Genomic DNA, 8,469 nt, shown 5'->3' on the forward strand with positions numbered 1-8,469 from the left:
GAAACATGAAAGCAGGCTCATAAACCAGAAATTGGAAATGATACTGCTTAGTAGAAAGTACTGTATAAATGCAAGATTCATTAAACCACCCAGAAAATATTTGTTGCATCTCTCTTATGTGTCAAGCACTGAGCTGGTCGTAATTTTAAGAGGACTTTGTATTGCATCTGGATATATACACATAGGAGTTACAATAGAGTCCTGTTAGTGCAATCACCCAAGGACTTATAGGAGTACAGAAGAGTCCCTTGTAATTCCACTCGATGAGATGGGGGACATTTTCACAATGGAAGTGATGTTGCACTGAATTTTGAAGGATGGCAATAGATTTCAAGTGCAAGCAAGAAAGGGTGGGGTGGGTATGACTTTGGTTGAGGGAATAAGATGCCCAAAAGCTTTCTGGCACATCAGGGTATGCTTTGGTGGCAGTATATTTAGTCTATGTGGCTGAAGTATGGAGACATGGTTGGAAGCTTGAAAGACGAGGCTGGAGATCTAAGAAGATCCTTGATTATCAAGGTTGATGTAACACTTCTTGAGTGGTATGAGGGGATGGTGGATTTATTTAGTTGTAATATGGAGCCAAGGATATGATCAGATTAAAAGGTTTAGGAAGATCAATGTGCAGTATGAATTTTGTAAGATGGTCAGTGTGACTTGTCATGTCCTGCCATTCAATATCCATGATAACCTTGTTTTCAGGTGCAGTTGAGATGGTTCTAAGTGACAGCAACCCTATCTACAGCAGAATGCTCCTATATTATCATTGTTATATCTGAGCCCATTGTTATAATCATTATTTTGCTACTCTTAACGGATTCAGCATTGTGAAGCATTATATGTCCTTCTCCAAGGACTCGTTCCACCTGATAACATGACCAAGGAATTTGAGATGAAGTCTCACCTTTCTCCCTTTTAAGGCATCCTTGATGCACTTCTTCCAAGAAAGTTTTGTTTATTCTTCTGACAGTCCAGTCAATAATCTCTAGCCCAAGTCATCAGTTCTTTGTTTCTTCCTAATTCACTGTTTAGGATTCCCAGGTATATTAATTAATTGAAAAATACTCTGATTTGAGTTAGGTGTGCCTGAGTCCTCAAGGTAACATTCTTGCTTTTGAACACTTTTGAAGTAGGGTTGTCCAACAAAATATGCTCTATCCATAGCTTATTTTCTGTGGAGTCTATCTTCTCAGATTATTTGCTAGGCACACAGACTGAATAGGTATGGTTAAAGGATACAACCTTGACACACACCTTCCCTGATTTTAAACCAGGCTGTATCCTGTGGTAATAATAGTCATGTCAATAATAGGTACATAGTGTATAAAATAAAAGAGATGAGTTGACACAGTTTCCAAGACACTACACTCTACCTTGTAGGATGGTGCAGGGTTGCACAGTGTTTCATTCTCTTGTACCCAAGATGAATGTGACTCAAAACCAACTCAATGGCCCCTACGAACTGCAATCTGATTAAGAGGGAGAAAGATACAAGAAGATGAGGTTGTTGGGTTCTAGGTATAAGATGAAGAGCATCTAAATAGAAGCAGGGTAATTTGGAAGGTGTGGAGTAGAAACCCTTATTTGAAAAACTGATGAAATAGTAGGAGGTGGGTAGCTCAAATCCACCCAGAGGTGCTTATGTGAAAGCCCTGGAGATCTGCTTCTGAAAGCTCCCAGCCATTGGAACTTCTCTGGAACACAGTTCCACTCTGAAGCATAAGGGGTCGCCATAGGTCAGATTCAACTTGATAGCAACAAGTTCGGTTTGGAGTTCAGATGGGGGAAAGCTGGTTGTGCTCAAAGAATATGAGACATCACAGTGTGGTAGGAATGTAAAAATTCAAAATGAGTTCAAGGAAGTAAGGACAGTTCATATCATGTAAAGCTTTGAAGGGCAACATAAGGAGCTGTGTTATTTTTACTAAGGGCCACATAAAGCCATTGGAAACCTTGAATCAGAGGTGTGATATGATCTGATGCACATTTAAAAAGTACACTCTGATGTCTTCCAACAGAGTGAGATAGCATGGCATATTAGATATCTTGAGTGACTCTGACACTGAAAATAACTCACAATTCTGGATACGTTTCTATTTTAATGCTTTATAGATCTTTAAAAGATTAAGGACTTGCAGATGCCAAAATGAATTAAAGTAGGAATCTTGGGGGGTATATCTCTGAAATTAGCTTCTATCTTAGTAATTGACTTAATTCAGCAGAATGTTAACCTCTTTTGGATTGATACAGAGGACATAAAAAGAAAAGAGTGGCTAGGCCCCACTTAAGGTGGGAGAATAATATAAAATACTTTTATCAAAAATTCAAAGGAGGGGACTGGAAAGGTGCATGAGAATTAAAATCATAGTACAGAGTGAGAAATAAAACCATATAAAAACAAAAGGAGATAGCAGGTGCTCCCATACAATGTTGATTGAAGAATAACACGGAGTATGACATTTGGGAAGAAAGTCTGGAAATTTTGTATAAAATTAAACACAACTTTAACCTATGACCCAGCAATTCGACTCCTGAGGACTTTACCCAAGAGGAATGAAAACACATGCCTTCCAAAATGACTTGTATGGGAATGTTCATAGAAGCTTTATTTATAATAGCCCCAAATTGGAAGTGCCCCAAGTGTTCATTAACAGAAGAATGGATAAACAAATTGAGCTAGATGTATACAATAGAGTGCTCAAACCAAAAACCCAAACCCACTGCCATGGAGTCAATGCTGACTCATAGCGACCCCTGTGGGTTTCCAAGACTGTAACTTGAGGAGTAGAGAGCCCAGTCTTTCTCCTGCAGGGCTGCTGGAGATTTCAAACAACTGACCATGTGGATCATAGCCCAACTAATAACCACTACACAACCAGGGTTCCTAATAGATACTAGTGAGCAATAAAAATAAATGAGGTACATGAATATGAATATGTATATGAATACAACAGGATACTAACTATCAATAAAAGGAAATGAGCATGCACCAACATGGATACATTTAGAAAACCTAACACTGAATGAAAGGAGCCTCTGGTTCTGTGTGATTCCATTTTTAGGGCATTCTAGAACCAGTGAAACCAATCTCAAGAAGAATATTGATACCACTGAGCTAGTTATGGGTGTAGAGAAGGAATCTGAGGAAATTTTCTGGGGTTAAGTTAATGATCTATATCTTGAGAAGGTGAAACTTGAAAAATCAAGATTAGGGTATTTCATTATGCTTAATCTTAAAAAAAATTATGTGTGTGTTCAGTCTTTATCTTCCAACTGTAAACAAGCACTGAACTCAATTAAAAATGCATTACATAGTACTTAGGAGTGAAATGTGCATCACATGCAACAGGAAATAAGATGAAGGGTTGGATGGCCCAAAGAATGGATATAGATAAAGCAGTAGATATGTGATATCTATTGGATGTCACACAAATAGATTTATGATAAAGCAAACTGATTAAATTTTGTAATACAGGCATTAGGTGGTGGGTATAGGGGTATGCACAGCACAATTCTTTCAACATTTTTATATGTTTGAAAGTTTTCATAGTAAAATAATTGGAAAAGATAAGACTAAGACAGTATGGGAATGTGTCTATCTTGACTTTAGTGGTAGATGGGAGTGTGTGTGTGTGGGGGGGGGGAGAACATACATTTCCCAAAAGAAGAATTTAATTTAAATAGTCCTCACTGTTAATTAGGAGCTCTGGGAACATGTTAGTTAAGGGTTGGGCTGCTAACCAAAAGACGGACAGTTTGAATACATCCATCAACTCTGTGGGAGAAAGACCTGAAAATCTGTTCCCATAAAAATTAGAACTAACGAGCCATGGAGGTATACTGGATTACTCATTGGACTGCCATTTGCAGGGTCACTAGTGTGAAACCACCAGCTGCCCTGAAGGAGAAAGATGAGGCTCTCTCTCACTGTGGCAATTACATAATCTCCTGTCACCTTGAGCGAAAGGGTGGAGTGTAGCCTGTCAATTAGATCGTAGCTTGATGAGCTCATTTTTGGAGGCACAAATATAGATCACTGGAAGCCAGACCCACCCTCGTTGCCTCCCCTTTCCTGCTGTTGAGACACTCAGACAGCTGGAAGAGACACATGGAGACCCATGGCAGCACGGAGATGCTTCCACTGCCACTGGATCCACAAGACCTATTCATTGGCTTGTGATCTTCCTACATTCAGCATCATTGCATGTGTTGTGTGAGTCTAAAGAGGAATTTACGGACTAGTATCAGACAGATGGGCTAATATAAGACATAGGGATGTGAACTGGATTGGGCTGGGATGTTTGCTCAGTATGCAATTACTCTTTCATATAAAGCTCTTTCTTGTACACAAATGAGTGTGTTTGAATTTGTTTTTTAATTAACCTGGACGAACACATTCATATTCCTGTAAAGATTTACAGCCTCAGAAAACTGCAGGGTCAACTCTACCTTGTCTTATAGTTTGCTAAGAGTTGTAATCAACTCGAGAGCAGTGAGTTTTGAGTGAGAAAGATTATAGCTAAGAATTCTCTAAGGGGCAGTTGTATTCTGTCATATGGAATGGCTATGAGTTGGAATTGAATAGACCATTACAAACATCAGTAAGGCTTTTAATGCCCACAAAGCAATTGGGAGAAACAAATGTAAGAAGAGTGCTATTTCAAGGCAAGGCTGAAAGGAATCCTTCAGATAACATGTTAAGCTCATAAACAAAAATTTCTCACAAGAGGCCATGAATGAGGCCAGCAGACATAAAACGATCTCTGGTATTTGCATGAGCAGACAATGCTTTAAGTTTAATGCGTTTAAAGGAATACCGAGTATGAGAAGTTGCGTATGATCAAGAAACTGGAGATTCTAACATTTCAGCAAGCAGATTAGAGAAAATTCAGCTAGACAATTTAAAAAGCATAATGACAGGAAAATCAAAAGGTAGTGATAAATTAATCAGTTTACTAGACTTAATTTTATTTCAAAAATTCCCCATCGTTGAACAAATGGATCTCTGCATTCTGAGTCCCATCTAGGCAAATTTGCCTCACTTAAGTTTCTATTCATTCAGTCTTATTTATATTAGTCTAAACACCCTGTTTTACATTAGTCCAATCCAATCCAGTCTCACCCAATTCATTCTGTCTCATCCAACCCTACTTATTCCATCTAGCCCCTTTCAATCCTATTATGTCCCAGGCACTGTGTAAGTGACAGGACAACGAAACTCAATCCTAACCTAATTCTCATAAGGAGTCAGTCCCTGGTCTAGTTGGGCCACATACAGAAGCTCTAGAGTTACAACAGAGTAACCAGTTATGCACGCTGCCTGGGAAGATCAGGCTGGTTTCTTTGATGCTGTAACCATCAGCCAACCTTTTCTTGCTCTTCCTGGGAGAAGATTATATTTTCCCAATCCACTGAAGTTGAGCATGGCCATGAGACCCGCCTTTACCATTGAAACAGGGGCAGTGATAGAGGCAGAATTTGAAGAGCCTTGTGTGCTTTGCCTTAATCTTGTTCCCTGTGTTACAGATTAACCACATTCCAGAGAGTTCTTCCTGGGTTATCTCGGATCCCAGAGTGACAATGAAAGTGTGGAAGGCAACTACAATGGGTGTGTAGATTGAGCAGGATTCAAACTTTATTATTAGAATCTACTGTAACTTGATGACACTTTTACACTGTACATCCTTGAGAATTGATCATTGGTCTGTGGATGACTCTTCCATAAAAAGAAATACAAAGCAATGATTTAATAAAATATTTAGGAGGTGGGGGCACCAAACTTTCATGAGCAAGGAAACTCAATACTTTTATTCCAAAGGAGAATATATTTTCTTTCACAGCAAAGCCTGGTCTTGTCTTTGAGGCTGCTTCATTCTGAAAAGAGCACTCCAACCCTCAACTCCCTATAGAAACAGACTGAAGAAAACCCCAGCAGACTCTGGAGAGCTTCCTGGAAGTCCTGAGACAATTTCTACATGTTCCTAGACTTTCATTTTAGACTGTCTCCTCGCTCCTCAAACTTCTGTATTTTCTTCACCATTCTCATACTTTGTGAATCATTTTACTTCCTGTTTCATCGGGGAGAATATTTTAATCAACCAAAATAAGAATTTTTTACTGCGGTACCAAGCCCAACACCCTCTCTTTATCGGTATCCCTGTAGTTTGTCTGCTCTCCTTTCCCACTAGTGACTGGCAGAGTGCAATTTGTCCCTTTGAACACTGAGGAATTCTCTCTCTAAACCCAATGGAGTTGTCTTAGTGCTGCTATCCTCTCGCCTGTGTTAAATATATTCCTCTCTACCAGATAATTCTCTTATGATACATAAGTACACGCTAGTATTGTCCTACAGTCCTCCCCTTTGACCTCAGTTTGTTCATTCTCTGCTTCCCTTTACAGAAAAAAATCAACCCCTGTCAACTTTTGTCTGTACTTGCCATTTTTTTCTTTCATCCCATTCATTATAGAACCAATACAAGTAGGCTTTTGTTCCAACCCGTTCACAACATTTCTCCCATCAAGAGCAACCAAACCTCCATGTTTCTTTCTTCCCTTCTTCCTTCACCTGTGAGCACCATTTGGAATAGTTGACCACTTCCTCCCTGTTGAGGCATTTTCCTTACTTGACCTCCGGTTTTCCTCATCAGCTACTTATGCTGACTCCTTCATTTAAATGCATATTATGAATATGATCATGTTTCACCCCTCCTGTTAATCATCCTAGTCTGAACCACCACCATCCTTTGTAAAGGGAGACTTCTGTAATTGCCTATAGTCTCCCTGTGTCACTACTGGTCTCACTCTAGCTTTTCTCCATATTACAGTTGGATAACCATGCTGAAACATTGTCATGTCATGCCAGTCCTGGGCTCGAAACCTGTTGGTGGCTCTTTCTCTTGTTCAGAGTCAAATCCAAAGCATTCATGTTGGCCTACAAAGTTCCATGTGCTCAGGCTGTTCCCTGCTACCTCCCGGGGCTCATCTACCCATCTGCCCCCTTATTGTATCATCTCACTGCACTCATTGTCTTCCTTACTGTCCTGTGAAGACATGAACCACGCTCCTATTTTAGAACCTTTCCAGGGGTAGTTCCTTGTGCTTGGAATGACCTTCCATCTTGTGTCAACATAGCTTGCTCCATTATTCCACTTATGACCATCAGAGAAACTCCTCAGACCAGCTAACCCCAAATACCAGCCACCCATTTCACCTTTATCATTGCCTTTTCCCCGTACCTTGTTATTTATCATTAACTTTTATTATCTACCTGAGAAGTATTCATTAATTTTGGTATTTCCTGGCCCCAGGATGTAAACTCCATGAAGACCAAAGCCTTGTTTGCCCCCTCCCCTCATTGCTTTATCTCCTGGTATGGATTTAATTTTGTCCCCTCAAAATGATGTTCAAGTCATAGACCCCTGGGACCTGTGATTATGGTCTTACTTAGAAATAAGGTCTTGTTGAGGCTAGAGTCCCGCTTGGGCACTGGTTATTGCCTTGGTGTGCTAGAGCCCACGAAGAGTAAGTGCTGACCTTATTCACTGGCCGTGCATCTCGTGGCACAGTCAGTCACCAGGTTAGCTACATGCCTCAGAAAAAAAAAAAGAAAAAAAAAGAAATAAGGTCTTTGCAGATATAATCAAGTTAAGATGCAGCTTTACTGGATTAAGATGGGCCATAATTCAATACAACTGTGTCCTTATAAGAAGAGGAGAGGGGACACAGACATTCCATGTCATCAGTTGAATTGTGTGTCCCGACCCACCACCCCTGCCCTTCTGCTGCTCCCACTATGTATGTCAACTTGGTTGGCCATCTAATAATATTATGTAGCAATTATGTGATGATCCTGCTGTATAAGCTTTAATGCATTAATAAGAGGATAGGGGTGAAATGACACACCTTCCATCCTATTACAGACCTGGTCTGATATAAGAGAAGTTTTTCTGAGGTGCGACCTGCAATACCTTTTATTTTACAAGTGATACAAGAAAAGAGAAGTGAATGGAAATGGGAGGGAATCAGTATCAAGAATCCCTGGTGCTGCTGTGGGTTAGGCATTGGGTTGCTAACTGAAACACTGGAGTTCAAATCCATTAGTGGCTTTGAGGGAGAAAGATGAGGCTGTCTGCTCCTATAAAGACTTACAGTCTTAGAAGCCTGTTGTACTCAGGTCAACGGCAGTGACTTTTAGGCTTTTATTGCCACTGAGAGAGAACAGTCAGGAATGAAGTGTTGGTCCTTTGGACCATAAGTTCTGTTGCTGGATAATTCCTAGAACCAATGGAAGATTTATGACAAGGATCTTTCCCAGAGCTGACACAGAGAGAAAGCTCCCCCGAGACCTGATGCTCTGAATTTTCACGTCTCGCCTCCTAAACTGTGAGAGAGTACATTTCTGTTTGTTAAAGGCATCCCACTTGTGGAATTTCTGTTAGAGCAGCAGAAGATAGCCAAGACCCTCAAGTC

General features: G+C 40.2%; 1 non-coding gene across 1 annotated transcript; it reads left to right on the forward strand.

The window, feature by feature from the left end:
• The first annotated feature begins 7,459 nt into the window (after positions 1-7,459).
• On the forward strand, positions 7,460-7,589 carry LOC142437671 (small nucleolar RNA SNORA3/SNORA45 family). The gene has a single exon (XR_012782210.1). It is a non-coding gene; the product is annotated as a small nucleolar RNA SNORA3/SNORA45 family (small nucleolar RNA).
• Positions 7,590-8,469: the final 880 nt, after the last annotated feature.

Source organism: Tenrec ecaudatus, chromosome 1, assembly GCF_050624435.1.
Source record: "Tenrec ecaudatus isolate mTenEca1 chromosome 1, mTenEca1.hap1, whole genome shotgun sequence".
Classification (NCBI taxonomy): Eukaryota; Metazoa; Chordata; class Mammalia; order Afrosoricida; family Tenrecidae; genus Tenrec; species Tenrec ecaudatus.